This window comes from Lynx canadensis, chromosome B3 (assembly GCF_007474595.2).
Source record: "Lynx canadensis isolate LIC74 chromosome B3, mLynCan4.pri.v2, whole genome shotgun sequence".
NCBI lineage: Eukaryota > Metazoa > Chordata > Mammalia > Carnivora > Felidae > Lynx > Lynx canadensis.
Window position 1 is genome coordinate 45165761 of NC_044308.2, and position 22727 is coordinate 45188487.

The following is a 22727-nucleotide window of genomic DNA, read 5'->3' on the forward strand; positions in this document are numbered from 1 at the left end:
TTAGTTACTTCCTGGCGGTCAGAGGGCTGTCTCTGTGCACACACCTATTCCCGTGTGCACACTGGTGTCTCTGCCTTGTGCTTGGCACATGCCGCAGCTCTGCCATTTAGGTTCTGTCAAAACTCCATGGAATGAATTAAAAGTTAAGGGCCATTGAAAAGTTTCTTCTATAGGAATAGACATCATACATTTATTTATAGCAAGTCTTCTGCCGAGAGCAGTGGTTCTCAAAAACTTTAGCTTTCGGGGGCGCCTGGGTGGCTCAGACAGTTAAGCGTCCCACTTCGGCTCACTGGTCCTGATCTTGAGGCTCATGAGTTTGAGCCCTGTGTCGGACTCTGTGCTGGTAGTGCGGAGCCTGCTTGGGATTCTCTGTCTCTCCCTTCCCCGGTTGCACTTTCTCAAAATAAATAAACTTGTTATGTGGCCTGAGTTGGAATCACCTGGAGAGTGCATTGGACTCGCACAGATTCTGGGGCCCCACCCCCACGCCCAGAGCCCCTCATTCAACTAGGTTGGGGGGCGGGGCCGAGACTTGGCATTTCTGATGAGTTTCCAAGTGTTGCTGAAATTGCTGATCTGGAGGCCCCTTTTGTGAACTAGACTAATCAAGAATGGTGCTTTGAAAACTAGGTTTCACCAGTAGTAGTGATGTCTTCTCCTTCTGCTTTTATACCTTCATTTGTGTTGTCCCTCTAAAGTCTCCCTCCTCTCATTGGCCAAGTAAGTGCTCAGCATCTGCTGGGCCCAGACTCGGTTCCCATTCTTCCACCTACTCTTTCCTGATTGCTCTAGTCCACTCAGGTCACTTCCCGTCTCAGAACTCTTCCAGTTTTGAAATTAAACCCCAGAATTGAATCTGCTACCTTGCGTCATATGCGCGTTGCATGTTAGTCCTTTCCCCAGTTGGACCCAACTGATTGGATTAATGAGCTTGACACACCTTATACACTCTTCTTTGTGTCCTTGCACTGAGCGCAGGGCTAAGTGCATTGTAGATAACTCAATAATTTATTGATTGATGAAGGTTCAAAGTGAATTCAGAGAGGAAATAGAATGTTGCATATACCATCAAGTGGTATTGCCTGATATATATGCACCAAATTATGCCTCTGATATGGCAAACCCCTCTGCCTTCTGTGCCCAAAGCCACAAATCTTTCTTCCTGATTCAGCATTGCTCTGCTTTTGGTCTTCTAGAGAAAGAGCATCATGGGCTTGCTCAGTATGGTGGACACCCAGGCCCACTTTCAGGGCCACCCTGGACAGTTGCCTTCACCATGCCTGTTGTCTACTGTACATGAGAATCAGTCACTGGACTCTGGGGCAGTGTGATGGCTGGTGGTCAACATGGAGGGAGGAAGTTGGGGTGGAAGGATGCAGGTTGGGACCAGACTGTGAAGGCCCTACATGGCATAATAGGGGCTTAGACTTTGTCTTATAGAAAATGGGGGGCTTTTTTAAAAAGAGAATGACATAATCAAGTATGTTCTTTAGAATCATAATTCTGGAGGTCACTGGCTTCTGACGGAGTAGATAAGACACTAACAGAGGCACACATATGAAGGAGCTTTGACTTGGAAGGTTCTTTCTTGATGGTCAACTCTTCTCACCTTTTTAAAGATACTGTGTTAGTGTCCAATGGCTACATTAACAAATGACCACCAACTAGGGGTTTAAGACCAGAGAAATTTATTCGTTTACACTTTTAGAGGCTGTCATCTAAACTCAAGCTTTCAGTCGGACCATGCGCTCTCTGAAGGCATGAGAATCTGTCCCATGTCTTTTTCTTGGCTTCCGGTGTTGTGCAATTCTTGGTTTCTAGATGTATCACTCCCATCTCTGCCTCTGTCATCACATGGCCTCTCTGCATGCCTGTCTTTTCTTATAAGGACATCAGTCATACTGGATTGAGGCCCACCCTAATGACCTCATCTTGACTTTATTACATTGACATAGACCCTATTTCCAAATAAAGTCACATTCACAACTATTGGAGGTTGGTAATTCAGCATACCTTTTTTTGGAGGAGGACATAGTTCAACCCGTGACAGACATTCGCTTTGCTACATCTTATCGTTTTAGGGCTTAAGATAGCAATGGGCTTGCTGCTATATGCAGCTAGTCAACTCTTCTGTGAAATGTGCCCTTGAGGAGTTAAGAAGCTGCCTTTACCTTGAGTAATATAGCAGCTCATGTAAGTAATTATGAAGGAAGGGAACAGAGGACCAAAGCAATAGGAGGTCGGCCACTGACCCAAAGACCAATTAGGATTGCTATTGCAGGTGAGAAATAATGAGACCCTAAGTAAGGCAGTGGCCTGAAAATAGAGGAGGGGTAGAGGTGAGGATATAACCAATAGGTTTGGGTGTCAGGGGAGGAAGGGCTCAAGGGTAATTCTTAGCCTGTGGAAAAATGTGCGTGTGTGTTTGTGTAAGTGTATAGGTATATAATAACTATCTAGATGTTATGTATATATTTGTTTCTTGAAGATAAACAAGTCTTTATGGACAAGTTTCTCCTTCTTTGTCCTTCCTAACTACCTCCAATTATGCTTTATTGTCCTGGAAAGGAGAGTAATAAAGAGGAAATCATATGGAAGAAAGTAAGGAGCCATCTTGGAAATCAATGGGAATAAAGATTATTGAACTGAAAGTGGACAAAAGACGCAAATTTTGGCCCATAATCTCCCAAGAAGATTCTTGTAAATGCAGTGTGACTGTCTAGGGAGGTGGCGGCCACAAACCTGCTAAGTGCAGCCCTGCAGCCCTTTGTTCAAGTCTGTTCCCAGCCATCCTCGAATCTGACTGGCTGACCTTCAGGGAGATTCAGACCTTCTTGGAGAACATAAGTTGCAGGGTCCTGGCATTGCCATCAGAATATGCTCTCACTCTCCAGTAGCTAGTTTTTGTATTCATTATCTCATTTGTTTTTCACAACTGTAGAACCATGGAAAATCCCTTGCAGGGCAGAAGGCTTGTTGTTGTTTTTCCTGTGTGGGGGTTAGCATTTGGACAAGTCTCTTAACTTCTCCAAGCTCCATTTTCTCATCAGTAATGGACCAACAGCACCATACTTACAAGATGATTGTGAGGACAGATATCAGTTAATGTGTGTTAAGTGACGGCTCAGAGCCGGCACAACACACTGTTCTTTCCCTTTCCATTCCTTTTCAATCTCCCTTCTCTGTTTTCTTCCAGGCCTTTCTGACTCTTAGGGCCAGAGTTCTTTCTGCCATTCTATCCCTCAGGAAATAAAACATAAATAAATAAAGAGAAATAAATTATAAACAGATTCCTATAGGGAATTTGCTTTAAACTCATTGGAATCATTACTGATTGCATCCTCTCACCCAAAGGGCTGGATAGGGGTCTTGAAGTATATGTAGCAAACCGTGGGAGTGAAGGTAAGAAGGAAATGTCAGAATTCTCATTGGCATTAATGGAGATCCAGTTTGAGAAGCAGAATCTGGTGCTCATTCTGTCCCGTTCCTTCACTGCTGTTATCTAGCAGCTGGGACCCCTGCTTCCTCTTTGTCAATAGAGAACTCTGCAGCACCTCATCCTTCCGGGACCTCAGGTGTTGAGGCAGCTACTGGCACACCTGTTGGACTAACCCATCCTTAGGTGCTACCTGAGACGCTGGAGAGGGCCTGCTGCCCAGGTCATCCTGCAGCTCCTCTGGGTGACATGCACGTGGACTTAGTTTCACTCTGAAGTTAGAAAGCAGCGGCCCACACTTGCAGCTAAATAAAACTGGGAAGGGCGCCTGGGTGGCTCAGTCGGTTAAGCGTCCGACTTCAGCCCGGGTCACGATCTCACGGTCCGTGAGTTCGAGCCCCGCGTCGGGCTCTGGGCTGATGGCTCAGAGCCTGGAGCCTGCTTCCGATTCTGTGTCTCCCTCTCTCTCTGCCCCTCCCCCATTCATGCTCTATCTCTCTCTGTCTTAAAAATAAAATAAAACGTTAAAAAATAAATAAATAAATAAATAAATAAATAAAAAAAACTGGGAATGATGATCTGCTCAGGCCTGCCTCCTTGACTTCACTTCCCCGCCAGGAATGTTTTCCCAGTGCTCTCTCTACCTACTCAACATCCCAACCTCAAATCCTAGACCAGAGGTTCCACATGAGACTTCATCCCACAGAAATGTTAGCCCAAGGGGCAAAAATACAGGTATGAGAAGGCTTCCTGCAACATTGCTCATAGTAGGGAAACCAGGAATATAACCCAACGGGCCATTTACACATTTTTTTTTTAGATGAATGGCACCGTGAGCAAGTGACTCACCATCTCAGAGCTTCTAGCTTCTTGTTTGTAACATATAAATTACTAATATCCAGCCCGACTACAAGGACTATGCGACGATAAGTATGAAAGCACTTTGTAAATTGCAAATGGTTTTACAAATGTAAGGGATAGGATGACTCAACGGTGAAAAAAGTCCTTTGAGGCCTTTTACAAATAAAGGCATTTTATACATTTAAACTCTTGGCACTCAAAGATTTCACATTTGAGGCTTTGCCAACCTGGGGAGCAATCCCATAGCAATTTGCAGTTTAGCTGGGGTAGATGTTTTCATCCATCCATGAACGTGAATATCTCACATGAGATGAGAAGAGGTGAATAGCTGAAGTAGTAGACGTTAAGATATAATTGCATTATGGAGTCTTTAAAGGCTCATTAAGGTAGACGTTTGTTCAGTCCCTTTATGCCCCATCCGTGGGCTCTGTGTTATTGGGAAAGGGTGAGACAAAAAGGTAAAAATTAGAAATATATTATGTAATTAGATAAAACATAAATATACTCATTAAATGGTGAGTATGGCAATATACAGCAATGTCATACGCAGGTTTTACCCGTATTGTGCAATACTGAGGAGAGATGGGAGATTTCTACTGTATGGTGCCTTACTGAGGACAAGACTAACACAAAGCAAAGGGATTCAAGCAGGGAAGATCTGTGGGAGCCTGGAGCTATAGAAGAACTTCTGAGATTACCTTTAATTTTCCCACATTCAAAGGGAAAAGATTTCCACCTGAGAATATGCAGCAGCAATTACAAGTGAATTTATTTTTTTTTTTACTTATTAATTTATTATTGAAGTATAGAGGACTTGAGTGAGGTTTTTGTTTTTTTTTTATTTGTTACTGTGGCGTGTGTGTTCATTTTTCTCCCACTTAACGTCCCGGACATAGGCAGAGCTGTGTTGGTAAGAAGCACCGCAGTTGGCTGGGGTGCAGGCTACTTCCTGTTTTCTGCTCTGCCACCCTAGGGTGTGGCACTGGTCCTTATGGGCCCACGGGGAACTTTGGCTACCACCTGCCAGTTTTGAGCAAGGGTGGAGTAAGGAGGTCATGCTCCCTCCCCGACTCTGTGAGATCCCCTAGAGCTTGCACACTCTTCTTCCACTTACATCACTGGCCACGCCTAGCTGCACAAGAATCCCGGAATGAATTCTTTTTTTTTTTTCATTTATTTTTGAGAGACAGAGAGAACACAAGGGGGAGGGGTAGAGAGAGAAGGAGACAGAACCCAAACAGGCTCCAGGCTCTGAGCTGTCAGCACAGAGCCCGACATGGGGCTCGAACTCACAAACTGAGTTCATGACCTGAGCCGAAGTCGGACGCTTAACCAACCGACTGAGCCACCCAGGCGCCCCACCAGAATGAATTCTTTATTCTGAGGAGCCATGTGCCCAACTAAAAGCCAGAGATCGTGTTACTGAAGGAAAGGACGCATAGATGTTGGGGGACAACTTGGGGGTGCTACCACTGTTCAACCCCTCTCTGTGCCCACGAACCCGTTGTTCAGACAGGAGGGAATCTGAATGGAAGAGGAGACAACACCATGCAAGAATATTGTGACTCAAGGCTTATTGCATCTGTGAGGGAGTTCCCGGGGCAATTGAATGCTGGTTGTGTTTTTGGTTTCACAAAACAAAGGTTTCATTTAAATTAAATTATTAGTGAATGATCTTCCTTGACTTTTTGTTAGATATAAAGGTCGCTCAGAGGAAGTTGCACTCGCAGCTAGGCCATGTTCTCTGTTGGATACGCGCAAACACACACCGCACTAGCCTCAGACAAGCTCCCTCTTAAACCATGGTCAAGTGAGACCAAATACTGTGTGATTTTGTCTAAGCACAGACTAAAACAAGGCTCCTTTACAACCCATAAAATACCTGCCAAACACTCCCCGGCCTGGCTAAAAGGAGTGTTCACTCTTGCTTTTCCATTTCACTGCTCTCTGCCCTCCGGTCAGCTCCCTACAGATAACATTTATTGAGATACACAGTCACTGAGCGCCCATCTAGAGCAAACCCTTGCCTCCTTAGACCTCCCCACAATCTACCCCCCACCCCCACCCCCCAGCTCAAATCCTGTAACAGGTTGTAATACCCTCTTACTGAGGAGGTCCATGCAGCTCCATGGTCGTACTCTCTGGTACTTCGATGAATAATGAGTGCAGCTGTGCAGCTACAAGTGAGTTCCTGGTGGTCTTTGGCTGGAAGACATTGGCATGTTGCGTAGTGGAAGGGGAAATCCTGACCTATAAATTCAGAAAATCTTGGTTCGCTTAGAGGAGACCTCAGTGCAACGTTGGGCCAGTTTCTTAACCTCTAAAAGCTTCGGTTTCCTGATCTATAAATCGTGGATAGTGATCTCAACTTCACAAGGTTGTGAAGATTAAATTATAGGGATGAAAGTGCTTTTGAGAATTACAATGCACTCAGTTTTGACTCGGATGGGGAAAATAATGGCAAATTCTATGTTTCTAAGATTTTCTTTGAGCTGAGGTTAGTGAATACCTCAATTTAGAGCTTCATTTACATCAGTAAGTAAGTTTGCATTAATAGTCCCCACTTTTTCTGTACTTGGAAAGGAAATTTGAACCAACCACCTGACCCCTGGGCATTTCTACCCAAACCAGAGCAGTTTCAACAGAGCCTTCTTGAAAGAAAAGTTCCATTTCATTTGAATGGAGAAAACAAAAAAAGGCAAAAAGTCACATTATGACTTCTGTAGTGTCATACCTAAATAGCACTTTTCCCCAAGAGCCTCTGTGAAGCCCATCTTTTCAATGGGCTTCAGAGGTCTAAAGGAATACTCTAGAACCAAGACCTATTTCAGCTCTAGTTATTTCCCATGGTCACAATCACCCACTCTTACCATTTGTGAAGAGATGAAAAGAAGCTACCTGAAGCAGCTGAGTAAGAATCCAGCTCTGCCTTTCGCTTAACGTGTGATCTTGGCCAAGTTCCTGACCACCACCTTCCTTGTTTTGAAAATACAGATAGGGATGGCTGCCTTAGAACTACATCAGGCATCACTGTCCAACTGTGAAGTGCCATATATTCAGGAAAGGAACCATTACATTCCTGGTGTTGTTATTTTATTAGGAGAGGGTCCTTCTTGGTTTAGGATGATAAGCAGCTTCTGAACACCGATTTTGTTTCACTAACCACTCTTTCAAGCTATGTAGAGGGCCAAATTAGAGATGTTTATATCTCAGGGCTGCTGCTTGCAGACATGAACCTAGCTGTGGTGTTACAGTTCCCACTCCAAAAGGCACCATTGCCTCTTGCTTTTGTGTTTCAGTCAATAGATTTTATCAAGTTGGAAGCTGCTTCTACCAATGAGATTTAGATTCTACCGGGGTCTGAAAGTGAAGGCTTTATTTGCGGCATGGAGCTTACCTGTCAAGCTGGATGGTGTCTCGAAAAACAATCCAGGGCATCATACTTTTATGTGGAAATCAGTTGAGATGGTAGGTAGTTTGGAGTGATGCTAAGGGATATTCTCCACAGACAACACCTGAGATTCCTTTCTCCATTCTAGAGATGCCCTAGCCTAGCAGACCAATTTCATGGGTGCTCTGGTCACAATGTCACACTTTATCCTGGGCAGAAGAGAGGCCCTCACCAGTCTTTACCTTCCAAATACCATTTTCATATTTTAAATTGGCAAGTGTCTTTTGTTTGCTTTCAAACCTTACCTTCATATGATTTACAGACCTTTATATTCAGTTTATAATGCACTTACACCTCGCTGTTTATAAATTTAATAAAGTTGATCAAGCCTGGAGGAGTGCCAAGCACTGAGCTGTGTAGACTGGGAATTCAGACAAAAAGGGACAGATGTCCCTGTTCACAGGGCACTCATGGTCTAGTCAGAGAACCAGTTGTATTCATGTCTAATTAATGGCAAGACAGCTTGTCAAACCTAACAATTGAGATGGGTCCCAAGTATAGCACATTTGTCTCAATGGCCCTGTGAGTTTGGTTGTGACAACCTTTTCAAGGATATAGAACATAAGACCAAGTTGGCCTTAAGTGGCTGCTGTGGTCACCCAACCAGGGCATCTGACTTGTAAGCACTGGCCTTCTCCACCCCAGCGTGCCTCTCCATCTCTCTTGCTTTGTCAGTATTCCTTCACGGCATGTTTCCATCTCAAGATGACAGACTCATTCCTGAGAATTATATAGAAGCTATTTTTTTGGGTTGACTGTTCTCTGCAGCCATTTAGAAAGTGCCTTAGGTATCTGGACATGTCTGTCCCCAAATCTTCCTTTAGCAGCCAACTGATCTCCTCCTTGGCGTGCTGGTTTCTGTTAGCTACAAGATGTACCGTTTTAATGTTTTCTTGCCTCACCTTTTCCCACGTCTGATGCTCATCCCACCCAGGACATTACTGGAGTTTTAGCCAGATCCCCTCCTCTATTATTACCTGCAGGGGAGGCTCTACGTCTGGCAGGCAGAGCCCAAATTTACTTTCATTTAGGTGTTCTTGCATTTTTTTTTTTTTTTTTTGAAACAGGTTTGAGGATGGGGGAAGGTAAGTTCTGCAAAGTAGATCACAAATTAGTATAAGGGCATAAGTTAGGAGAAACTAACAAATTAAATTGTATCCTCATTCTATCTTGGTGTTATCAAAATAACACATTTATATGGCACCATAACATTTACAAGGACTTTCCTGCCCTTGATCTGACTGGTCTCTCACCAACAACTCTGAGAGGTTAGAAACAAGAGAGTTCAAGTGAATCCCTCAGGCCACCCAGCCAGTACGGGGCAGAAGAGGAAATTGGAGTCTGTTCTTCAGGCTTCAGTCTTGGGCCTTTGCTCTCTGCCAGGTCAGGGCAGAATACGGACTTTGTGATAATAAAGTTGGCTCAAGTACTCAGAGTGGTTGTTACTTTATTCCTCCCAGCATCCAAGAGAAACTTCTCAATTATGAATTAGAGCCTTCAGGATTAGCCCTGGAGACACTAAGTGCTTTCACCATTGAGGCTCCTCCTGTTGGTAATGAGGGGACGGAGCGCATCACAAAGGAAGGCTAGCTTTCAGGATTATAACATATGGGTAAGATTTCCTAGGAATGAGGCTAGTTCTGAGGGAAGAGAGGGTGAACGCTGGTGACAAGTTGTCATAATATAAATGGGGAATTTTTCTATTTTAAAGTACTTGGATGTAAATATACACTCTAATTTGGAGTCCAGATTTTCCTCCAGTGGATGCTTCCTGGGCTGTGGATACATTAACGAATGTAGGTCATTAACTAGGGAGACATTTTAAACAAATTCTGAGGAGTCGTGCGCTTTTACTGCTGAAATTTTAAAAAGGTACAAACAAACCCATTCAAAGAGTTTTTTTTTTTCCTTTTTCCTATTACTCTTGTTATTAGGATTTTATCATTTGGATATTCTCTTAGAGCTCGTCTATGAGCCCTTCAAGAAAGCCTGACAAAATTCTTCAGAGCCATACCTCCAACCAAAGAGAGGTGTTTGGGAAATGTCTTTCTAAAATTTTTTGTTTGTTTGTTTACTTTTTTGAGACAGAGGGAGAGCAAACTGAGTGGGGGGAGGGGCAGAGAGAGAGAAGAGAGAGAATCCCAAGTAGGCTCTGTGCTGAGCATGACATGGACCTGATCTTGACCTCACGAACTGTGAGATCATGACCTGCGCCAAAACCGAGAGTCTGACGCTCAACCGACTGAGCCACCCAGGCGCCCCGGGAAATGTCTTTCTAAATTAGAACCCTGGAAGATTTATAACTGGAAGGCAATCACAGGTTTCTAGACCAGTGTAGCGACTCATTGCCTTCCACCAATGTTTAACTTCCTTTTACATCATGGGACTCACTTCCAGATTTCAAAAATTATGATAGCATCCAGGGTAGATTCACTTCCTCTCTTGATGAAGTTGACAGTGAGGGGGCGGGGAGGAAGGATGGGTGGCTGAGAATGGTGGTAGATTTTGTTAAATGGGTCTAAGTGCTTGGTAGTATCTTTTGCCATTAAAGGTGTTGGAGAGGGAAGAGGCCTCAGCGTGGGCCGGCAGGCAGAGCCCTGGGAACAGGAAATCCCAGTCCACCCTCAGCCTTGCTCCGAGGACTGGTCCTGCCCGACCTACTGGCTGGGAGGAGCTGCCCTAGATTCTCCTCTAGAAGAGATTCCAGAGAATCCAAAACCTGGCATTTAACACTTAGTGCTTTACCTGGTGATAAATTATGGAGTAGCTAACGGGTCTGTAGTAAACAGTTGCTCAAATGCCTTTTCAGCTTCTTTTTCAGCTTCTTTTCAGTGGCGACAAAGTATATCTGACAGAGATCTAACATCGCATTAAAGATTTAGGGACTCCAGTTAGGATATTTAAAATCTCCTGCCAGAGGGGAGATAGTGTAGCATACCTCGCACCAAATTTCTGAGTCTCGTGGTTGGGCATTGAAATTTTTAAAAAAAACAATGTTTGAGGTGGACAAAAACCAACTTTTTTTTTTAAGTTTATTTTTATTTATCTTGAGAGAGAGAGAGATGGAGAGCAAGCGGGGGAGTGGCAGAGAGAGAGGGAGATACAATCCCAAGCAGGTTCTGTGCTGTCAGTGCAGGGCCCGATGTGGGGCTCAAACTCACGAACTGTGAGGTCATGACCTGAGCCAAAAACAAGAGTCAGACGCTGAACCGAACTGACTGAGCCATCCAGGCATTCCCCCCACCCCGCAAAAAAACCCCACCAATTTTTAGGGAAAATCTAACCAACTTAATTGAAATAAAGTACATGATGTCTCACTAATCATTGTCTGACAGAACTTGGGCTGGTGTTTCTAAAGTGAAATTAACTACAGCGTTCTTAAAATGGGGTCATTCAGGTTGGAATTCACTTGTCAACGAAGATCAAGATCAATGCTTTGTGTGAACTCCTGTCTTCTCAGCTTACCTGGCAGCCAGGGTAATATGTTGCAATTAGGTGTGAACTGCACGGACGTTCTTCCTAGGAGTCATCAGCTCATTCAGTATCTTTATGTGAAGAAAGAACGGAATCTTATGTCAACACAAGTCATTCTTCATGCTAGGACTACAACTGCAGACTTAAGTAATTAAGTTGTAAGCCTCTGTATCTCTGATATCCCCAGGGGCTGGCACAGTCCCCAGCACAGATGTTGTTGCCTGGGTTAAATGACTGAATCAGTAAAATCATAGGATATGGTTGAAGAAAAAGACCACAGAGTAGAGTTGTTATTAAAAGAATGCCATCCCTGGGGCGCCTGGGTGGCTCAGTCGCTTAAGCGCCCAACTTCAGCTCGGGTCATGATCTCGCAGTCTGTGAGTTTGAGCCCCACGTCGGGCTCTGTGCTGACAGCTCAGAAGCTGGAGCCTGCTTCGGATTCTGTGTCTCCCTCTCTTTGCTCCTCTCTTGCTCTCTCTCTCTCTCTCTCTCTCTCGAAAATAAACATTAACAAAATAATAATAAAATGAAATTACTATCATTGTTGCCAATTCTTCTTTATGTTTATGAACCCTTCAGAATTCCAGAGTACGCTAGCAATACTTTATATCTCATTATTCTAGCTAGGAGAGTAGATATGAACTTTTTACCTGGAAAGCGTAAGGCTCATTTTTCTAGTGTTGGTTCAGCAGCAGCTATTAAAATCACTAACTTACACATACCTTTCAGGAATGGGCACCAGGCTATAATAGTGACAGGGCAAGGAGAATCTTTGGTCTCCAGATAAGCTCACTGGTCTGTATGTCTGTGATAATTTGCCAGACAGAGTGCTCAGGGCTTCTTTCCGAGGCTCTGTCTCAGCTCTGGTTGTGGAAGTGGCCATCTACTGGTGGCTCTTATATAACAAAGTCCTCTGAGGTAATAGTTCCACACAGTAGTTATTAGCAAAAAGAAAATGTTTGAGGACTATCCCAGGTGGTAGCAGATTCCCTTGTGGGAACAAGAATGTCTGGAATTTAAGGTCGGTCATAAAGGTCTTCCTTCTTTGTGGCTGAGGAACAATTGTTGGCAGCCTCTTTGAACTGACTGGTTGGACTTCATCCTTTTTACTCACGTTGTTCTTTACCCCCAACCCACTTGTCTCTCCCTGGCTTCAAGCTTTCTGGTCCAAAAGAACTTCCTCCAAGTCCACCATCCAAGTAGACAGATACTCATTTGACAACACTGGAGCTAAAGAGAGGAGGGTTGGGATTGGGGGTGGGGTGGGCGTGGAGGGGGGAGCAGGCTCATAGGCACACTGATAAAGGAAACCAGAGATAAACATCCCTCATGTAATAGCATTGCATTTGGGCAGACCTGATTTCCTTGTACACCTCTTTCCATGGTGCTGTCTGGGCCATTAACAATCAGCTTGACTCATACTTCTGGTTTTCAGTTCAGCTTCTAGGAATGCATTATTTCATGTCCTGTGGAGGTGTAACTTGTCACAGAGGAGGAGCACAGCCACCCAGCAACCTCAGCCTACCTGGAACCCAGCAGGTGTGAGGAAACCAGCTACCGTGTCTCTGAGAAGCCCACATAGATGCTCCATAGACCTTGTCTGTCTCTGAAATACTCAGTACATGAGAGTAATGCATTCTCCCTGAATGCCAAGTAACTGGGTTTAAAATTTTAATTCCATTGGGGGTGCTTGGGTGGCTTAGTCCGTTGGGCATCTGACTGGCTCAGATCGTGATCTCATGGTTCGTGATCTCATGATTCCAGCCCCCACATCGGGCTTGCTGATGTCAGCACAAAGCCCTCTTCATATCTTCTGTCCCCCTCTCTGTCTCTGCCCTTGCTCCCCACGCACGTGTGCGCGCACTCTCTCTCTCTCAAAAATAAATAAACATAAAAAATTGTTTTAATTCCCTCGAAGTTGGTTGTCGAAGTTTGATAAGGAACAGGATATTTATATCGTCTCAAAGTATCTTCCCACATGTTGCTTGGCACTCACAACAGGAAAAATAGCAGTTATGCAGTGGGGAAATGGGACAGTGCTTAACCAAGTGATAAACACGAATATCACCAACAAACATCAACAAACATCATGTACCTTCAGACGTGATACCCTGAGAAGGACGCAGAATCACTTGACCAGAATTCTAGCAAAAAAAGCAAAAGCTGAATCTAATTATGAGGAAACATCAGACAAACCCAAACTGAGGGAAATTCTATAAAATATCTGGCCGGATTTCTTTTTTTGTTTGTTTTTATTGAATTTATTTTTTTTAATTTACATCCAAGTTAGTTAGCATATAGTGCAACAATGATTTCAGGAATAGATTCCTTAATGCCCCTTACCCATTTAGCCCACCCCCTTCCCACAACCCCTCCAGTAACCCTGTTTGTTCCCCATTTTGAAGAGTCTCTTTTGTTTTGTCCCCTCCCTGTTTTTATATTATTTTTGCTTCCCTTATGTTCATCTGTTTTGTATCTTAAATTCCTCATATGAGTGAAGTCATATGATATTTGTCTTTCTCTATTTTCGCTTAGCATAATACCCTCTAGTTCCATTCACGTAGTTGCAAATGGCAAGATTTCATTCTTTTTTATTGCTGAGTAAAACTCCATTGTGTGGTGTGTGTGTGTGTGTGTGTGTGTGTGTGTACATCACACCACATCTTATTTATATACACGACAGCACATCTTCTTTATCCATTCTCTGTCGATGGACATTTGGGCTCTTTCCATACTTCGGCTGTTGTTGATAGTGCTGCTAAAAACATTGGGGTGCATGTGCCCCTGCGAAACAGCACACCTGTATCCCTTGGATAAATACATAGTAGTGCTATTGCTGGGTCATAGGGTAGTTCTATTTTTAATTTTTTGAAGAACCTCCATACTATTTTCCAGAGTGGCTGCCCCAGTGGCTGCTGGTGGGTTTGCATTCCCACCAGCATGCAAAAGAGATCCTCTTTCTCTGCATCCTCACCAACATCTGTTGTTGTTAGCCATTCTGAAAGGAGTGAGGTGGTATCTCATTGTGGTTTTGATTTGTATTTCCCTGATGATGAGTGATGTGGAGCATTTTTTCATGTGTCGGTTGGCCATCTGGATGTCTTCTTTGGAGGAAGTGTCTATTCATGTCTTTTGCCCATTTCTTCCCTGGATTATTTGTTTTTTGGGTGTTGAGTTTGAGAAGTTCTTTATAGATTTTGGATACTAACCCTTTATCTGATATGTCATTTGCAAATATCTTCTCCCATTCTGTCGGTTGCCTTTTAGTTTTGCTGATTGTTTCCTTCGCTGTGCAGAAGCTTTTTATTTTGATGAAGTGCCAATTGTTCATTTTTGCTTTTGTTTCTCTTGCTCTGGAGACGTGTTGAGTAAGAAGTTGCTGCTATCTGGCCTGATTTCTTAAATATGTCAGTATTATAAAGGATGAAGGAAAGCTGAAGAGCTGTTAGAAATTAAAGGAGACTAGAGAAATATTAAAACTAAATGCAATACATGATTATCTGGCACCAAACAAAAAAAAAAAAATCTTGTCATGGGACATTATTGGAATAATTGATGAAACTGGAATATTGACTTGGATAAAAAGTATGGTATCAATGTTACATTTCCTGAGGTTGTTTACTTTGGTTATATAAGAAAATTCCTTTCTTAGGAGATACAGATTGAAGTATTAAGGAACAATAGGACATGATGTATACAAGCTATTTTCAATGGTTTATATTTTTTAAAAATCCACATATATAGAGAGAGGGAGAGAGAGAGAAAGGAAGCAAGGGAGACAAAATGTTATAAATTGGTGACAAGTAGAAGAATCCTTTGTGTGTTTTTTGGTAACTTTTCTGAAATGGCAAAATTATTTTTAAAAAAATTTTTCGAAAAACCATACTTCTGTGTGGTGCCTGGGTGGCTCAGGCCGGTTAAGCATCTAAGTCATGAACTCGCAGTTGGTGAGTTCAATGCCTACATCCGGCTCTGTGCTGACAGCTCAGAAACTGGAGCCTGCTTTGGATTTTGTGTCTCCCTCTCTCCCTATTCCTCCCCTCTTTGCACTCTGTCTCTCTCTCTCTCCCCCCATGATAAATAAAGATTTAAAAAAAAAACAACATACTTTTGTTATTCTATGATCATAAACAAACAAAATGAACAGAAAATCCAGTGGTCCAGCAATCTGCCGAAAGGGCAGGAAAGATATTTTTGTCCCCTTTCTGCCCCCCATCCTGACTCCTGAATCAAATCCTCCCAACCAGATGTGGACGATTCCTGTAGAGACCGCATCCAGCAGGTCCCAACTCTATTTCAAGGGCAATCAGCCTGGGGAGCTGCTAGGCAAGCTGGCTCTTCTAGAAACCCCATCTTGCCCCCACAGAGCTGTGTGTTCTCTCAGCACCAGTAATGGTGGTCGCAAATTGGTCAGTAAGAAACCAGATCGGTTTTGGGTTGTAATGTTGCACATAATGCAATGAGTGAACAGAAAAGAATGTAGCCCAGTGAAAGGGCGGCCTGTGAACTCTGGGTCTGGTTCTGAATATCCTTATGATGCCCAGCATAGAAAACAGGAAACATCGGTTAAAACGGGAAATCACTGTGGGCTGAATTACTGTAATTCCTCATTTCACTTAGAAGTTGGCATGGAGCAGGGCCTTCATCCACAGCCTGAAGTCTCCTTCTTCTCTGTGCCTTGATAATTTTGCCCTTTCTCTAGGGGGGTGTATTACCAAGCTCAGAGGCTTTTAGGCTGGAATTGCTACCTTTAAGTAAGCTTAGAAATTGTGTTTTTAAAGAGCTGCTTGTTTTCTCCCTGTCTCTAGGTTTAAAAGCAGTCTAGCTCTGCTGCTGGTTCTGGTTCCCTCCTCCTGCCCCCTCTTTATTTCTAAGTAGGCGAGACACAGCACACGGAGACACTCACAGCCCAGCTTAATAATATCCCACAATGGGTGACATAGCCATTATCATGCTAGACGGAGAACACAGAGGCTGTTCCCCAAGGCTGATGAGCCCAACTGGAAATTTGCTCTTCTGCCCTCCCTGCATCTTTACCACTCCCCCTAAAGTATCAGGAAAGGTTTACCAGTCTGTCCAGGCTGAGATCCTTATGGCTGCTCCCTGCCTGCCTCCTAGAGTTACTTTAGGACTCACCTGGGATGATAAACAGCTAAGGAACAAGACTGGAAGCAATAGACACAGTAGAGGGGGGCGTTATTTCTCTTATCGGATGGGGACCCGACTACAGTCGTTGGGCCTGTTTCCTTTGGAAGGCGGATGGTTTTTCTGTGTGACCTGGGCTACACCCTCTGATGGGGATTCCATCTTGGCTGCCTGTTTCCTGTCTCTGGTGCCACGTACTCAGCCTTGCCCCTCTGGCCTTCCTTGGCGGCTTCTATTTTTCCTTCCTATCTATCCTCATGATTTTCTGCCTCACCAATGAAAGTATGCTTGATGAAAATAGGAGCCTCGTCTGTGTAAGTCTGCAGGTGTTATCCCTGCACCTAGAACAGTGCTTGGCTCCTAGTAGGCACAGAACTGTTGGAATGAATGGATGAATCGGTGGACAAACACACAAACAAATGGATGAAATGCTTCCTATCCTTGGTTTTCTTATCTCCTGCTTGCTTCCTGTTTTGCGCAATCTCACGCATGCCTTATGGCAACAGCTTTTATAGCCAATGAAGGACTCTTAAATTGATGTTCCTGGCCCATTTCTTGCTCCCAAGCTCCAGAGTTCCAGATTTGAACACCCAATGCCTGATGTGGACAAGTTCAATAAAAAAGAGATTATGAGTATAGGTTCTGGCAGGAGAATACTCACTGGTATTGATATAACTTCTTTGTTCTTGGGGTTTCTCATCCTTAAAATGGGGGTTTGGGGCACCTGGGTGGCTCAGTTGGTTAAGCATCTGACTTCAGCTCAGGTCATGATCTCATGGTTTGTGGGTTCAAGCCCCATGTCGGGCTCTGTGCTGACAGCTAGAGCCTGGAGCCTGCTTTGGATTCTGTCTCTCTCTCTCTGTCTCTCTGCTCCTCTCTTGTTCACTCTCTCTCTCTCTCTTTCAAAAATAAATAAACATTTTTTAAAAAATGGGGGTTAATAATAATGCTGACTTTACGGCTTGTTGGGTCAATTAGGTAAGTTAATATATGTAAATAGCTTAGAGTGTTGCTTGCTACATAGTGAGCCATCCATAGAGTTTACTGGACAGGGGTTTCACTCCAGCTTAGTATGTCTGGTAAATTGGGGTGATTGCTTTCTGCCTTTTTTCCCTGAAGGAATAAAAGGGGCACTGCTGAATCCTGAGTTGGTTTTCCAAACAAAGTGTACACTTATTCTTTGCTTGTAGCATTTGGACCATGGATACCCATGCCTCCCTGCTCAGCACCAGAAAAGTGGCTCTCCTAACCCAGCAACCGTGAGGCCCCTGCCTTGGTCTGCACACTCCTGGTTTCCCACCGCTTGCACACCAATGGGAGGGATCCTCCATTATGGTTTACAGGTTCACTTCTCCGACTTCTAGAAATTCAGTCCCTTCTTTGGCTCTGTGGATGACTCAGGCAGCAGATAGTGGGTTATGTTCAGATAAGAGAAGACCCTCTAAATGGGTAGGCCCATGCTCATTTTGCAGTCTTGTTTGTAACTATAGTAATGTCACAATTCAGTTGAGATTTTCATCCCACTGGTGAGGAAATTCATAGTGAAGGTTACTACAGCAACCTTAACTCTGCTGGGGGAAAGCATATCCCTTACAATGGGGCCTTTCAGAGGCTGGGCCCCAAAGCTGGGCAGTGATTCAGTCTATTCAAAACACAATGGGGCAAAACAGAATAGAGAGGAACAACACATTGTTTTAGACCTCACATCGCCATCTCTAACACTGTGCATGCTTGTCCATCCTGGTGCCTAGCTTCAGTTTTATTCCTCCTGAATATACTTTTAATTTCACACCTCACATGCCTGCCAGTTGAAGTGCATTTTATGTAAGTTTAAATAATAATGACAGTTCTACAGACAGAAAGTGTACAAACTCATAGCCAGAAAGTGCTGCAGAAATACCTTTAAGAAAAGGTGATACAGACTTTTCTTTGCAGACCGGGGAAACGCCAATTGAATATGTTGAAACTATTCAAACCGCTCTTCAAAACTGAGTCCTGGGGGCGCCTGGGTGACTCAGTCGGTTAAGCGTCTGACTCTTGGTTTCAGCTCAGGTCACGATCTCATGGTTTCGTGAGTTCGAGCCCAATATCCAGCTCTGTGCTCATAGCACAGAGCCTGCTTGGGATTCTCTGTCTCCTCTCTCTCTCTGCCACTCCCCCACTAGCACTGTCTCTGTCTCTCTCAAAATAAATAAATAAACTTAAAAAAAAAAAACTGAATCCTGTAAGACCACCACGGGGTTTTTTGTTTTTTGTTTTTTAAGGATAAAAATTTTAAATTACAAAAAAATTTTTTTTTATTTTTTTTAATTAAATTTATTTTATTTTTTGTTTATTTATTTTTTGAGAGAGAATGCAAGTGGTGAAGGGGCAGAGAGAGACAGAGAGACAGAGAATCCGAAGCAGTCTCCACTCTTTCAGCAGAGAGCCCGATATAGGGCTCAAACCCACAAACCTTGAGATCATGACCTGAGCCGAAGTCAGACATTTAACTGACTGAGCCTTCCAAAATTTTTAAATAAAATCACCCTTGCCTTTATTCACACCCACTCAAAACAAAGCCACCCACCAAACAAAATTTACCCACCGACAGGCAATGATTGGTTCATTTACTGTTTTTTTAACTAGAGAATGTTACATAGGCTTTTCAAAGCTGAATATAGCCGTCTGGCGTGTGAACTGTAGTTGTATCAAACAAAAAAACTGTGGTTTTCCTAGAATGGAAGTCGGAAGGAAACTTTTTTCTTAATTTTTTTTCCTTTAGAGCGTTTATAGTATTTTATTTATTCACACGCTTGCCCGATGATCAAACAACTATTCTTAAGTTGTATATTTAGATCTCTAGGGTTGTCTTATGTCTTTCTCTTCTTTAATGTTTCCCGCATGTTTAATTTAAATAATTTTCCTTTTATCTTTCCCAGGATTTCAAGCTATTTCTCTTGCCTAACCTTGTGCTCTTGCTCCGCTGAATTGAAAAAAAAAAATTCAAAATGAGCTTTTCTTGTATATGCAAAACCAGCAGCTACTTCTGAACCTTAAAGCCAAATTTCATCAAACAAACCATGAAACGTTTTGCTTTTGGTTCCAGTGAACCCTAATTGATAGTGTGGTCACTTCCAGGTATCTTAGGGTATCAGCTATTTGATCAGTAAGTAATACTGTGCTTTTGGCCCAACTCCCAGGAAGTGAAGGGGTCACAGCCAGGGAGAGCATATTGGGACCACTGGTGCTACTTGTCCTCATATTTTGGGTCTGGGACTCAGGTAGAAAGGGATTTTTGTGCCCTTGGGAGCAGAGTGTAGACAAATCTTCTCAGCATTTTTGCAACCAGAAACCATGTAAATGTGTTTGCAAATCCACTTGGGGTCTGGCTGGCAGTTTTTGAGCACAACCCTCTTTGTGAGGTGGTAATGTTGATCTCCATTGTCTATTCACTGCCCTGCCCAAAACTGAGTGCACTGTTTTCTCCATAACTGGGTGGGCACTCTCTACCTAACACAGAGAGCAGGTCTCACTTGGTCTCAATTCCTTGTCTAAAGTGATTTCTTAGTAATACTGCTTTGGGATCATTTGGGTGTTAGTCCCAGCCCCCTTGACTCCCATTCCTGTCCACACTATAAACAAGATCAGAGTTTGCTGTCCGCTCTTGACTTTGCAGGGCTGAAGGTGGCATGCCATTAGACCTGGGAAGCTCTCTAGTATGTTCCTCCCGCGGCTCCCTACTGGTGACTGTTTTGGCAATTAACATTTGTCTTGCCTGTTTTGTCTCAGAAAGAATTTCTGTGGGGTTATTTTTAACATATTTGAGTGTCTTCATTGTGGTAAAAAGCACCTTTGCCATAGAAGGAGACCAGCATCTATTCCCCAAAGAACAGTGAGTGAGAAGCCTGCCCTTACTGAAGACCCAGGTGTGGGGCTCTGTGTTTGAAGCAGGCTATGAGGAGTACTTTGAAGGAGAGGGGGCAGAGGCAGAGGCCCAGTGTCACAAGGTAGCTCCAACCCTCTGGCCTCCCAGCTCCACTGAGGCTTCTCACAGCACCCGTTATCCTTCTACACGTCAGTCCTATCAGTGTGCCTAAAATGCCCCTAAAATGTGCAGAGTGGCGATCTCTGTTCCACAGCCAAGGCGATCCTTCAGCCAACTTGCCGTGTGAGATCTAAGGGCAGTGTTCGGTGCTGCACCTGAAACCTTGCCGTTGGGTGATGGGTCTCCCTGGAGGGATTTTCACAGTGTGGAAATCTTCTTTTGTCTTCCACCATAGCCTCGATGGAAGCTCCTGTGGGTTCCTAAACCCACCAAACCTGAGAACGGATCTGGACTCCATGACTCTCTCTCTCTGGCCAAGTCTTTCAACTGTTACCTGGGGATCAGAGTACCTCACTGGCTCTACAGTTCTTTGGAGTCCAAGTGAAAGAAAGCACCTAACATAGTATTTAACACATAGTAGGTGCTCAAGAAAAGCAATGCCCGTTCCCTGTTCCCGAAGCTTTGTGGATCACACCTTTTGATGGCATGGGTTGCCTTTTGGATGCTATATTACATTTTGCAGAATACAGTAAGCAATGGGATTTCTTGGATTTTCTATGGTGTTGTGAACGGTGAACTGCTGTGACCCACCCATGCCCCACAATCACATCAGACATGGTTAGGTTGTGTTTTGTTTTCAATTTTAGTGATTCCGGCAGCAAAAATTCCTACTGGAAGGGGCACCATAGAATTCTACAGCCAGAGATCGCTAGTTAGATTATAGCTTTCCAATTTCTGCTGACATTTCCCTCCCATATTCTGGAGAGTGCCTTTCTCCTTTACCTACTTGCCTCTGAGTTTTAAGCCAATGCCAGGACTTCCCCTCCCCACTCCCAGCCCTCCCCACTGCCCATAAACAGAGGCCTGTGGAAGGCAAGGGGTCCCAGGAAAGTGGTCCTCAAACTGTGCGATCTCTGTACTTTTGCATGCATGATAAACCCCCTGGAAGGCAAATTTAAAACTTCTATTTATGTTTATCTTAATTTTTCAAATATTTAATATTTGGATGGACACAAGTGACCCTCATACAGTCTGTTTGCCAGAGGGTCAAGGTTCACAAATGCTAATGTTTATTATTTGAGAAATTTCAAATATTTACATGCCTAGACTTATTTGTTCTTTCCAGAACCTCTGTGGGTGATAAAAACCTTTGCTACAGGTTTGCTCAAGAGTGGTTGGCAGCAGAGGGCTGCAAAGTGCTGCACGGAGGCTGGAGGACCCAAGTTCTAGCCCCGGTTCTACAACTAAGTAGCTGGCACCACGGGCACGAATCACCTCCCCGGGCCTCAGATTCCTCATCGGTACAGGAAAAGCTTGGACTGGTTGACAGATAGGCGAGGCCCCTTCTAGCTCTAAAATTGTAGGATTTGGAATGTGAATATAGAAGCATTCTGCCTGTTCCTGACCTTTTTTTCCTTTGTAGTTGGTTTAAACACCTTTATTTTTTTCCCATAAGGTACCAATCTGTTACTCAAGTGGTCCTTACTGTACTTCTTCATTATAGGCTGCCTTTTTAGTTAGCCTGTTAAATCCCCTATGTGCCTTCTCTGGCACCAGCTGTCTTTCTTCTTCTCCTTTTTTTAAATTAAAAAAAAATTTTTTTTAAATGTTTATTTGTTTATGAGAGAGAGAGAGCGCACCAGAGTGTGAGCAGGGGAGGGGCAGAGAGAGAGGGAGACACAGAATCTGAAGCAGGCTCCAGGAACCGTCAGCACAGAGCCCGACGCGGGGCTCAAACTCACAGACCATGAGATCATGCTCTGAGCCACGCGCCCCAGGGCAACAACTGTCTTCTGTTCTGCTGCAGTAGATATCTGGGTTCAGACCATTCACATATCGTGCAATTACACTTCACTTGAGTATCACGAAACTTTAAAAATTCTGTATTTCATTATTGAATCCTGTCTCTGCTATTATCTTATCAGCCCAATGAGACGACAGTTTTCCAGTTTTCTTGGAACATCAGATATCCAGTCAGAGCACTATTCCTGGCTCCCAGTGTTCACTTGCTACTGGTGACAACTTACTATTATTAACAACTTAGCACTTGTGTTGGGCCAGACAGTGTAATATGAATTCTCCATGCATTATCTTACTTAATGCCCTCAAAAGCCCCCAGTAGTAGCTACTGTTATTATCCCCATTTTATAGAAAAAGAAACTGAGGCTTAAAGATTGGTAGGCTTACAGTGCTGCTTTTACTAAATATCCTTGAAACACTTAACTTCTTTAAAAGTCCTCTTAGGCCTAAATGTCCATCAACTGATGAATGGATAAAAAAATTGTGGTTTATATACACAATGGAGTACTACGTGGCAATGAGAAAGAATG

General features: G+C 43.7%; 1 protein-coding gene across 2 annotated transcripts in view; it reads left to right on the plus strand.

Moving 5' to 3' along the window:
* MYO1E (myosin IE) overlaps positions 1 to 22727 on the plus strand; it is a 213756-nt gene that overhangs the window by 45940 nt on the left and 145089 nt on the right. The window lies entirely within an intron of this gene.